The sequence below is a fragment of the Crocuta crocuta genome, unplaced genomic scaffold, assembly GCF_008692635.1.
Source record: "Crocuta crocuta isolate KB4526 unplaced genomic scaffold, BGI_CrCroc_1.0 scaffold352, whole genome shotgun sequence".
NCBI classification, from domain to species: domain Eukaryota; kingdom Metazoa; phylum Chordata; class Mammalia; order Carnivora; family Hyaenidae; genus Crocuta; species Crocuta crocuta.
The window spans coordinates 2,428,480-2,441,730 of NW_027532169.1; positions in this window are offsets into that span (position 1 = coordinate 2,428,480).

Below are 13,251 nucleotides of genomic sequence, written 5' to 3' on the forward strand. Positions count from 1 at the left end.
CTCCACGCTCGCTACAGACCCTCCATCGCTCCCAAACAATCCAGGCTTTTATCCTGATTTGGGCCCTTCTCCTACTGCTGGTTTCTTTCAAGCCTTGGAAATGCTGCCCTTAACCCCTCAATCTACAGGGGCCCCTCTGTGATTCCGACTTTATAATTAACTTTATCAATTCTAATTTATAATAAACCCGGTGGTTGGTTGGTTTGTTTTTCTAGAGCCCGAACGCATTCTCAAATTATTCTGTTTGTTGAGGGCGTTACCTGCTGTGAAGTTCGCGCCGTGAGATGATTGTAAATTCTGTAGGGACATGGAAGGCCTGTCACTTGTCCCCCCACCAAGCCAGGTTTAGCACAGAGTGGTCACTCAGACTGTATGTGGGAGAATGAAAGGGCTTTAGAGCCAGACTGCTGACTTGCTCGCTTTGTGTTCTTGGACTCATCCCTTGCCATCTCTGAGCCACGATTTTCTCCCTTATAAGAAAGATGGAGGTCATATTGCCCTCCCACACATTTCAACTCCAAGGATTAACTGAGAGTATGCATTTAAAGTACCCACCACGGTGTCCTCCATAAACCGTAGAATGTTTGCGGTCAGTTCTCAAACTCATGCTGGGGTTGGGCGGGGGAGATGCACTCTATACCCATTTTACAGATGAAAACCCTGAGATCTATAGAAGAGAAGAAGGTAAAGTCATCTGACTAGCAAGAAGTACAATTTTGAACCCGATTCTCCCCAATCCAAGTTCAGGGGTCTTTGCGCCCTGTCTTCTAAGCTAGTTCCGAGCTTTGCCGCAGTCTGCCCTAGACGGGGGAAACTAGGGAGGATGCCTGTAAGGCTGGGCAGTCTCTAGGCGCCCTGTGTGTTCCCCGTTGCTGGGCCTCTTCCATGCCCTTCTACGTGGTCTCTCATGCCTGAGACAGCCTCCGAGGGCAGCCTGTCTTCCGCTCCTGGAGGCCCAAGCACCAGCCTCCCTAAGGTTCACTCCATTAATATTTACTGAGCACTTATGATACACCAAGCTGAGCACTGTGTATCTAGAAAGTCAACACTGAGATGGGGTTAGGAGCGCAAGATGTTACTTGTGGGCAAGAGTAGGGGTGTGGGAGGGCCTATGAAAAATGGAGGGGGAGGCGGCAGGACTGGGAGAGCCTCAGACTGTGTGGCGGATCTCACAGAGTCATGGACACCTGGGGCATAGAACGTTCATGAGAGGCTGTCTGGTAACTGTGCTCCTTACAGCTGAACAGCAAGTTCTTTCTTAAGAGAAGAAACACGGAGCTCTGGAACTTACAGAGGAAAATAAGAAGCTTTCCCCTCTTGCCCTCTAGGGGCTCAGAGTCCACTCTAGAGAGAAAGACACACACTCCTGAAACTCATTCCAGGAGCTCAGCTTCCGGAAGGCCTTTTAACTTCGGGGGGTTACACAGCTTGTGCGTAGCCTGGCCAGGCACAGGACAGATGGCTGGGGGCCGCTCGGGTCCAGCAGAGGTTTAAGGACAAGGGAAGGAGGTAGGGGGGATGCGTGCATGGTTAGGCGGAGCTCTGCCACCATCCTTTGAGTAAACTTGTACAGGTCTCATCCGCGCTCTGTGCCTCAGTATCACCATCGGCTTCTGAAGGTGTCAGAGCAGATCAGAGCGGCATGGCCTTTGAAGAACCTAAGCAAAGCTAGGAAGTTTTCCCCCGGAGATGTGCATTTGGATGTTGTTGTTTTTTTTTTTTAACTATGGTAAAATATATGTAACATAATGTTCGCCATTTTAACAAATGCACTTCAGTGGCATTTAGTACATTCACAATGTTGTGCGACCATCACCACTGTCTGGTTCCAGAACTTTTTTTTTTTTAACATTTATTCATTTTTGAGAGACGGAGAGACAGAGCGTGAGTGGGAGAGGGGCAGAGAGAGAGGGAGACACAGAATCGGAAGCAGGCTCCAGGCTCTGAGCTATCAGCACAGAGCCTGATGCAGAGCTTAAACTCACAGACCGTGAGATCATGACCTGAGCTGAAGTCGGACGCTTAACCCACTGAGCCACCCAGGGGCCCCTAGAACTTTTTTTCAATATCAGTATATTTTATTTGAAATGGAGATAAAAGATAATTTGAAGAGTTTTTTCTCCTATTACACTAGTCTTCTTTCAAACAAATTGATAACCATTGATCTAGATTCTAGAGTCAATGGCCCCTAGAACTTTTTACTCACCCCAAAGAAACCTTATATCCCTGAAGCAGTCACTCCCCATTCCCCTCTCTCTCCAGCTCCAGGCAACCACTGATCTCCTTTCTGTCTTTATTCATTTGCCTATTCTGGGTATTTTCTCTAAATAGAATCACACACTATTTGGCCTCTGGTGTCTGCCTTCTTTCACTTAGCAAAATGTTTTCAAGACTCATCCATGTCGTAGCATGTTGTCAGCACTTCAGTCCTTTTTATGGCCAAATAATATTCCCCAGGATGCCCGTACCGCACTTTGTTTATCCATCATGTATGCATTTGGTTTTGCACAGGATTTTGCATTCAATTCCAGGAACTCTCTGGGGCTCACTCATGTGTCCCTGGGGTGAGCTAGGCTGAGGTCAGTGTGCCTTTGACACGGAGCTGGGTCATCCCAAACTGGATTTCCAACTCTAATGTATGTGCTCAGGGTCTAGTGATTAATCCCAAGTTGGGAATGGCAGAGTGAATATCAAGGGAGCCTTCCTGGAGGAGGTAGCATTGGACGCAGGCTGCTGAAGTTACGAATGCAACAGGCAGGTCCTCTGTGGGAGGACACAGCAGGAACTGACACCCCAACAGGATACAGCTCTGGGGTGGGGACACGGAATAGCATCATTTAGCTACTGCAGCTGTGGCCGTCTCCTCCCCCTGAGCCACCGCCTGGAGCCCGGGGAGGAGGCGGTGGCTGGATTGACAGAGGGCACAACCTCAATTATTGCCTCGTGTCTCTGTTTATTTCCACTCAGCCAGGTGCCGGGAATGTCGTCAGCCATTCTTTGCAGAGGCTAACTAGCCTCCCGAAATAGAAAATGTGTTTCCTCCACAGGCTGCACGGCCCCCTCCCAAGGCCGGAGGCTGGGGCAGCTGGTTCTCCAGCCCCTCACATGGTGCTGGCCGCCCTCCCCTCCCCTCTGACTCTCTCCTCCGAGGTCCCACCACCGCTTCCGCCTACCCTCCACGCACACCCACCTGGCCCACTCTCCAAGTCTGGCTCCCTCCCCTCTAATCTGGCCTCCGCCCTCTGAACCAACTGATCACACACACCCCCCCCCGGACCCTTGCTCAGCCCCCAGCAATGATCTTCTGTTCTCCTGGACCCTAAAGTCAGGCCACAGCTGGACTCTGTTCCCAGGAGGGACTGACTTCAGGGTCAGGGGTGGTGTGAAGGCTCCAGATGCCACCTCCAGGCTCAACCTGCCCTTACTCCCCCCTGGAGAAGGAAGGACACAAGGGGAGACTTTCAGGAGCCTCCACAGATAGAGATCAGGAGCAAGGGGAGCTTTGGCGTAAAACGGGGGTGTGCATCTTCACGTTGACCTTCCTGAGCCATCTCTCTCCTCTTTGGAGTGGGGACGGCACTGGCCTCAGAGTCGCTGGCCCCTCTGTCGTCTCATCCTTACCCCATCCTTCTCCTTAGTGTGTTACCGTCTGGCCCCTCTGAAGTGTGAGGGTCAGGGCAGCCGGTGCCTAGTTCCTGGAAGCGTGTCTGGCGCATGTGAGCCATCAGCCACGGGTAGGTGTGGGGAGAAGCCTGGAGAAGTGTCAGCAGGCTCCTGGAAACTGCATTCCAGTGTCTTCGGGACAGAGAGAGAGAGCCCGGCTCCCGGGCAGCAGTGCTCGAAGGCAAAACCACAAACCACAGGGATGCATTCCCAGGAGGTTTGCTGCAAGATGTGTCTGAGAACCGGAGCGTGCCTCTGGTTCGGGAATTACTGGGACCGTCTGCCTGGGTTGCCGTCAAGGTCACGCCCGAGGCCAATGGACCTCGAGTTCTGGGGCCTCTGAGCTGAGGTTCTCCCCCCAAAAGGAGGTTCTCTGCCAGTTCCTTCCCTCTCTTGCTCCCTCCCTCCTTGTCCTAGTCAGAAGGCTGTTTGCTGAGGCAGGAATCGGGGGCCCTTAGGGAGCTGTCTCTTCCTCCTCTAGATTGTGGGGGGTGGCCTGCACCACTCATTCAGTGAGAAGACTGTTCTAGTGGCTCTTGGCCTGGAACTGCGAGGGAAGTTGCTGGTGAAGGGCCCTGGGCCTGACTCTTTTCTTTTTAATGTTTACTTTTCAGAGAGAGAGAGCAGGGGAGGAGCAGAGAGGGAGAGGGAGACGCAGAGCAGAATTGGAAGCAGGATCCAGGCTCTGAGCTGTCAGCACAGAGCCTGAGGCGGGNCCGTACAGAATGCGCTCCACCCGGCCTTCCTCCATCCACTTCCCGGGATCAGTGCAAGGAGAAAAACAAAAGTAAGTACTCTATGTGTAAGTACTCTGAAAACTACAGATGAAAGTGATTACAGTTAAGGCCCAGAGCACTCCAGTCCACTAGATAACTTCTCTCTCAGACTGTGCGGTCGGCAGTGACGGCTCCCGGAGGATTTCCACATCCTCAGCGCCAGAAGCTATGCATTTGTTACCTTAACACAGCAAAAAGGACTTGGCCGACGTGATCTGCAGATACGGAGTTTTGAGAGGGGGAGATTATCCTGAATCATCCCAGGGGCCTTATGAGAGGCAGGGGGGTGGGAGTCAGAGAAGGAGACGGGAAGGCAGAGGCAGTGTTGATGTGATGCCGCAGCGCTTAGTCGCCAGAAAAGGGAAGGAACACCTTCTTTCCTGGAGCCCCAGGAGGAACATGGCTCGGCTGACACCTGGATTTTAGCCATTTCTGTCTTGTGACCTCTAGAACTGTAAGATAATAAATTTGTGTTGTTTTAAGCCACTAAGTTGGTGGCAATGTTCACGGCAGCAGTAGGAAATTAATACAGCAGGTACAGACACTGCTTCGAATTTGGTTCTCTAACACGCTTTTTCAATATTCCTCCTTAGTCAATGCTAACTGCTGTTGTTGCCCAGTGAGTCCGTGAGTCCCATGTTACCCATAAATAGATCACTGCTTATTGGTCTTGAGTTCCGTCTTAGCAGAGCATCCAAATTCCGCACAACCAAGTTCAAATCCCAGCTCGGTAATTTTCTAGCTGGTGACCTTGAGCTAGAATCTCTCTGAGACAGTCTGTTCAATGGCAAAAATAGGGAGCTGTAAGAATTGAATAGGATTCCATTCAAAAACTCTTTCCTTTCTCAGATATTAGAGTCATGTTCAAGATTGCCAGAGAAAATACAGAATGGCCAGTTAAATTAGAATTTCGGATAAAACACGGGACGCCTGGGTGGCTCAGTCGGTTAAGCGTCTGACTCCAGCTCAAGTCATGATCTCATGGTTCACGGATTTAGGCCCTACGTCTGGCTCTGTGCTGACAGCTCAGAGCCTGGAGCCTGCTTCAGATTCTGTGTCTTCCCCNAAAATATAAACTCTAAAATTTTTTTTTAAAAAAGAATGAATAAACATTTAAAAACATTTTTAAAGTGTTTTTTCCCAGACAAAACAAATATATTTTTTTCGGTATAAGTATGCCCCATGCAATATTTAGGACATATAAAAAGGTACTATTGTTTTATCTGAAATTCAAAGGTAACTAGGTGTCTTTATTTTTATTTGCTAAATCTGGCAACCCTAGTCTTGTCCCAGGTCACATAGCTTGTAAGCAACAGAGTGAAGGGCCCGGCTTTGAGCAGATTTGCTGAGCCACACAGCAGCCCCAAAACTCACAACTCACTGGAGGCCTCAAAGACAAATGCAATTTGAGCCTTGGAAACCCATCTCAGATCTTAAAAATATCTAAAATGATTGTGAAAATCATATTGTATTTATTTATTTTTTTTTTTTAAGTACTCTCCATGCCCAGCGTGAGGCTCAAACTCATGACCTTGAGATCAAGTCGCATGCTCTGCAGACTGAGTCAGCCAGGTGCCCCGTGAAAATCACATTTTAAATCACCACACAAATAATAGAGATTACTTAAAGAAAAGTAAAGTGCACAATTCAGTGTTTTTTCCTATATTCACAAAGTTGTGCAGCTATCACCACGATCTAGTTCCAGAACGCTTCTGTCAACCCCCGGAAAGAAACCTTGTGTCCGTTAGCAGCCACTCCCCCATCCGTTCCCTGGCGAACACGAATCTGCCTTCTGTCTCTACGGATTTGAAATCATGCAATATATGGCCTTTCGTGTCTGGTTTCTTTCACTTAGCATGACGTTGTCAAGGTTCATCTGTGTAGCATGGATTGGTGCATCGCCTCTTTTTATTGACGAATGAGATTTCCTTTTTTTTAAATGTTTTTTTAATGTTTGTTTCTTTTTTGAGAGACAAAGAGAGACAGAGCATGCGTGGGGGAGGGGGAGAGAGACACACACACACACAGCATCTGAAGCAGGCTCCAGGCTCGGGGCTGTCAGCACAGAACCCAACTCGAATTCACAAGCCATGAGATCATGACCTGAGCCGAAGTCAGACACTTACCCTACTGAGCCACCCAGGCGCCCCTGACAAATAATACCTCATTGTATGAATAGACCACATTTTATTTCTCTATTCATCAGTTGAGGTGCATTTGGGTTGTTTCCACTTTGTGGCTATTGTGATTAAAGCTGCTGTGAACATTTGCGTACGAGTGTTCGTGTGAACGTCTGTTTTCAGCACTCTTAGATACATACCCAGAAGTGGAATGGCTGGGTCATATGGTAACTCCACATTTAACTTTTTGATGAAAAAAAAAAACCTTTGTTTTCCACGCAGCTGCACCATGTGACATTCCCACCAACACCAATGGGGTATGAGGGTTCCGATTTCTCCACAAACTCACCAACACGTCTTATTTTCCTTCTCAGAGATAATTATAACCATCCTCGTGGGTGTGAGGTGACATCTCACTGTGGTTTGGATTTGCATTTCCTTAATGGCTGTAATGGTGCCAAGCAGGTTTTCATGTGTATCTGTCTTCTTTGGAGAAATGTCTATTCACATTCTTTGCCCATTTTTATAAAGCTTATTTATTTTTGAGAGAGAGACGGAGATGGTCTGAGTGGGGGAAAGACAGAGAGAGAGAGAGAGAGAAAACCCCAAGCAGACTCCACAACATCAGCACAGAGCCCAATGCAGGGCTCAAACTCACAAACAGTGAGATCATGACCTGAGCTGAAGTCAGACATTCAACCGACTGAGCCACCAGGGCGCCCCTACATATGCTAACTTCTTTAATGCTTAACAATAATCAAATGAGGTGGAGGATCTTATTAGCATTCCTGTTTGACAGATAAGAAACTGAGGCACAGAAAGGTGAAGTCGCTTGCCTGAGATTAAGCGGTAAACAGGCAACAGAGCTGGGATCCGAAGTGTTCACACAGCAGGGCCCCAGAAGGGAACTGTTCACCTTGTGCTTAAGCATGAGTGCATGAGTAGGACCTTAAATTGTCCCTGGACCAGGGTGCCCGAGGTGGCTCAGTCGGTTGAGCATCCCACTCTTGATTTCGGCTCAGGTCACAATCCCGGGGTGGTGGGATTGAGCCTTGTGTTGGGCTCCAAGGCTGAGCATGGATTCTGCTTGGGGTTCTCTCTCTCTCTCTCTCTCTCTCGCTCTCGCTCTCTCTCTCTCTCTCTCTCAAATTTAAAAAAATTAAAAAAAAAAATGTCCCTGGACCTTCAGATCTTGTTCAAGGCCTGCTGACAGTTCTCAGAGCCCATTTGTATTGTCCGTGAATTTCCCTGAAGGGTCAGTGCTGGGTGGGGGTTGGGAGGACGGGGCATTTGTCTCCCCTGTGATGTAGAGCTGACACCCTTCCCACCTTGTCCCCCATTGGTGCTGCCCAGGCTCTCAGAAAGGCATGTAGCCTCTTATCAGGGTCTTAATCATGATAAGAAAGGTCATCAAAGAGAGTGAGGCCTGTGTAAACTGGCCAGGTTCAAGGGCAGTGGAAGCCCAGGTTGAGTCAGTAACAGCCAGAATGGAGGTAAGAAGGCCCAAGGTCGAGGGAATGAGAGGTGGTGGGCACCATGAGAGACCCAATCAGGAGCTAGGCACAAAGGAAAGGCACTCCGGGAGTGTACCTCGGGTCTGGGAGGCAGGTGGGGGCAGTCCCTGCCCGCATAGGTCAGCCACCTGAAGAATGGGGCCATTCCTGTCTGACCTTCTTGGGGGGAGGGAGACAGAGAGAGAGAGAGAGGGAGAGGGCAAGGCACACTGGTATAAAAAGCCACCTAGTGATGGGCCCTTCCTTCCACTGGGGGTGATGCTGCCTGGAGGCTGTCACTCTGCCCTGTGGCCCACACTCTCCCAGCCACCTGGGAGGTGGCAAATTCTACACTGAGATGGCAGGAAAAATTTTCCAAGGCTACCTACTGACAAGTTTCAGCATCACAGAGAAATGACAGGTGTCTCGTCAGGCACCAGGAATTCCTGTTCAGCACCTGCCTTCCTCAGGGCTGGTATGTGCAGGGCACAGTAAATTACAGGGGAAACACTAATAGTAATCACTACCGCATTTGTCAAATGTGCATTTTGTGCCAGGAATTACACTAGGCTCTTCCCATCCAACTTAACCATCCACCCACCCATCCGTCCATCAGTCCATCCATCCATCCATCCATCCATCCATCCATCCTCGCCAACCTTATAATAACCTTGAAAAGGCACAGTCCCTGCCTTCAGAGGTGAAGAAATGGAGACCCACAGAGTGAGTGGCTATATTAAGGTCACCCAGCTAGCTTACATTACTTTGGTTTTCTGTCATGTGCGCTTGAACCTGAACTCAACTGAGAATCACATCAAACCTCTGTGGAAGTATAAAGGGGACTTTCACGCTTTGCTTTCCATGCTATGGTATTGCTGGCACCATTATTATTTTTTTGCAATAAGAATATATTCATGTAGGGGCGCCTGGGTGGCTCAGTTGGTTAAGCATCTGACTTTGGCTCAGGTCATGATCTCACGGTTCGTGGGTTTGAGCCCTGCGTCGGGTTCTGTGCTGACAGCTAGCTCCGAGCCTGGAGCCTGCTTCGGATTCTGTGTCTCCCTCTCTCTCTGACCCTCCCCTGCTCCCTCTGCCTCTCTCTCTGAGAAATAAACTTAAAAAAAAAAATTTAAAACTTAAAAAAAAAAAGAATGTATTCTTTGTATACATATCTGTTTCAGAGCCTCAGAGAACACAAACAGTACCAGCCCCACCACTTCCTACCTATGTGACCTTGGGCACTCGGTTAACTCTCTGAGCTTGTTCCCTCATCTAGAACATGGGCATGACCCTTACCTCTAAAACTTATCTCATTGGGCCGTTGTGGAGCTTAAATGCACTAATGCTGATAGGATTCTTGGCACCATGCCTGGCTTGCAGCTATGACTGTACGGCATAGCGCTACCACACAGGCACTGATGGTGGCAAAACCAAGGAGAAAAACCCAGAACATATTGTTGAGTAAGAAAACAGCTTGCAAAATTGGCACACGAGTGTGATCCCTTGGGTGAAAAATTATTTTTATTTCTACATCTATCTGTATACGTAATGCATCAAGACATGTCTGCAGGGCTGACTGTCCAAATGTTAGTAGCAGTAACTTCTGGGTAGTAGAATTTCTGCTTTCTTCTATAGGGTTGAAAAAGAGCATTATTATTTCTTGAGCAGGAAAATGGGGGATGGGGGGAGAAAAACCCTTTGGAAAACAATGTAAGGATTCACACCGAGAGTCATTAGAGCATTCCTACCCTTTGACCCCGCTGTCTCGCTCTTGGGAGCTGACCCTAGGAAATAATTCAAATGAAGGCAGAAGCTATATCCATAAAAGCATGCACTGCGGTATTATTTATAGTAGAGGAAAATGGGGAACCACTTAAGTGGCTTACATGAGGGTAATAATTATTAAATTATTCACCCATTGGAACACTGTGCAACAATTAAAATGAGAAAGATGATAGCCATGTAACAACACGGGAAAATGCTGATGGCTGATTGAGAGGCTAAAGGTGCAGAATGAGAGCTGTGCACGCGGCCACTGGGGCAGAAACCTTGCATGCATTTGAATGAGGACTTCAGGGGAACATAGGCAAATAAAAACCACTGAATTTGTTGAGGCCATCGATTGTCGGAGATTTTTTTCCTTTTTCCTTTAGAATTCTACTGTTCCTATAACATTGTGTAATATTTTTTATCGTGGTTTCTTTTTTTTTTTTTTTAAGTAGGCTTCAGGCCCCGTGGGGAACCTGGCATGGGGCTTAAACTCACAACTCTGAGATCAAGACCTGAGCTGAGATGAGGAGCTGGACATTTAACAGACTGTGCCACCCAGGCGCCCCTGTGAAATAATTTTTTAAATGGAGATGGGGGTGCCTGGGTGGCGCAGTCAGTTAAGCGTCCGACTAGTGATTTTGGTTCGGGTCATGATCTCAGGGTTGTGGGATCAAGCCCCGTGTTGGGCTGTGTGGTGAGTGTGGAGCCTGTTTAAGATTCTGTCTGTCTGTCTGTCTGTCTCTCTCTCTCTCTGTTCTGCCCCTTTCACTGCACCCATGTGTGCACCTGTGTGCACTCTCTCTCTAAAAATAAATAAAAGTAATAAAAATAAATGGAGATGGGCTAGATGGGTGATAAGTGTTAAGGAGGGCACTTGTGATGAGCACTGGGTGTTGTATGTGAGGAAATCACTGAAGTGTACCTGAAACCAATATTGCACTATATGTTAACTAAATAACATTTTATTTAGTTATTTTTAATTTTTTTTACATGTATTTATTTTTGAGAGACAGGGAGAGACAGAGCAGAAGTGGGGGAGGGGGAGAGAGAGAAGGAAATGCAGAACCCGAAGCAGGCTCCAGGCTCAGAGCTGTCAGCACGGAGCCCGACATGGGGCTTGAACTTGAAAGTGGTGAGATCATAACCTGAGCCTAAATCAGATGCTCAACCGACTGAGCCACCCAGGTGCCTCACTAAATAACATTTTAAATACTGGCTTTAAGAATCCCCTTGGGGAAAAGAAGTTGAGGCAAGGAGAGGCAGATAAGAGGCACGGGCTCTGGAGAAGAGGAACGCAGAGGCGATCTAAAATCCAGGGCAACGAACGTTTCCAGCCTGGCCCTCTGCCTGGGTGGCTCCCGGGGCCACACCCGCTTTGCTCCCTGACTTGAGAGTGATCACATGGACGGCAGAGTTGCCCACATTAGGAAGGCTGATAATAAACCTCAGGTTGAGCGCTCTTCAGATTGGGGTCCTTTGGAGAAATCCGTCATGCTCGCTATTGACAAGATTATAGAGAAATGAGCACCAGTTTGGGAGGGTGAAGCAGGCCAGTTTCTTGGAGGGTAGTTTGGCACCGTGTGGCCAAAGAACGTTCATGTCCTCAGAGTCAGCAATCCCATGTCTTAGGACTTACCTTAAACCTAAGGAAATGAGCAAGTCGGTGCATAGAAATATTTACATAAGATGTTCATCACACAGTTTCACCAAAAAGGAATTGGTGAGCCAAATTTTGGCATAACCACGCAGTGGTACACTATGGAGCTACAATGGGGCAGAGATAATCAATTTTTTTTTTGTTTACTTATTTATTGTGAGAGAGAGCGAGCACAGGAGAGGGGTAGAGGAAAAGGGAGAGAGAATCCCGAGCAGGCTCCATGCTGTCCGCGCAGAGCCAGACGCAGGGCTCAACCCATGAACCACGAGATTATGACCTGAGCCAAAATCAAGAGTCAGTTAACTGACTGAGCCACCCAGGTGCCCCTAGATAGCAAATTTGACATGGTAAGATGCTCACCACATATTAGGTAGAAGGCTGCACAGCAAGACATAGATTATCCCATTTTTGTAAGATTATGTATCATAGGGACGCCTGGGTGGCTCAGGTGGTTAAGCGTCTGACTCTTGGTCTCGGATCTGGTCATGATCTCATAGTTCATGAGTTCGAGCCCTACGTGGGGCTCTGTGCTGACTACATGGAGCCTGCTTGGGATTCTCTCTCTCCCCCACTCACATTCTCTCTCTCAAAATATATAAATAAACTTTAAAAAATCTATTCATTTTTTAAAAAGGTGCCTTTTAAAAAATATTTATAGGGGAGCCTTGGGTGGCTCCATCGGTTAAATGTCTGACTTCGGCTCAGGTCGTGATCTCATGGCTTGTGAATTCGAGTCCCATATGGGGCTCTGTGCTGACAGCTCGGAGCCTGGCATCTGCTTCAGATTCTGTGTCCCCCGCTCTCTCTGACTGTCCCCCCTCTAATGCTCTGTCTCCCTCTCTCTCTCACACAAAACTAAATAAACTTTAAAAAAGAATCATGTATGTAAACATGTTCATTTGCATGTATGAATTTCTCACGGTGAGTAATCTGAACGGTGGGATTATAAATGGCATGGCCAGTGTAGTCTCAATGGTGCTGTGGTAACAAACAACCCAAAAACCTATCAGTTTCCAATAGCAAAGATAATATCTCACTTGGCTCATGGCTGTTGCGCCCAGCTGCTCCTCTGCCCCCATCTTCACTGCGGGGCCCAGGGTGACAGTCTCTCCCTGAACACTGCAGGTGCCTGTGGCTGAGGGAGGAGACAGCGGCCCGCCCGTGGGCTCTCACAGACGGCACTAAGCAAGTGTCACAGCCCTTCCCAGGTCCGACGGGGCAGGTGTATGATCTCCCACGGGTCTTCAGGGAGGGGTCATCAAGGAGGAGCAGTGAACATTGTCAACAATAGTAAATCTCCCCCTTGCCTTAGTCTGTTTGGGCTGTTGTAACAAAAATGCCATAGACCGGATGGCTTCAGCAATAGACGTTTACTTCCCAGTTCTGGAGGTGGAGAAGTCCAAGATCAAGGCGCTAGCAGATTCAAGGGTCTGGTGAGGGACCACCTCCTCTCCATGTCCTCATGTGGTGGAAGGAGCAAGGGAGCTCTCTGGAACCTCCCTTAAAAGGCACTAATCCCATTCATGAGGGTTCCACCCGCATGGCCTCGTCACCAACCTGAAGTCCCCACCTCCTATCACCTTGCGGATTAGGTTTCCCCAGTGTGAATTCTTGGGGTGGGCAGTGGGGGAGGGGATAACACAGACACTGACTCTATAGCAAGCCTATTAATTAAAGTCCTTTTCTTTGCAGAATGTAGCTCTGTTCCAGGAAGTGGATGGTGTCACTGCTGGAGCCTTTACGGGGGGGGGGGGGGGGGAAGCACACACCAA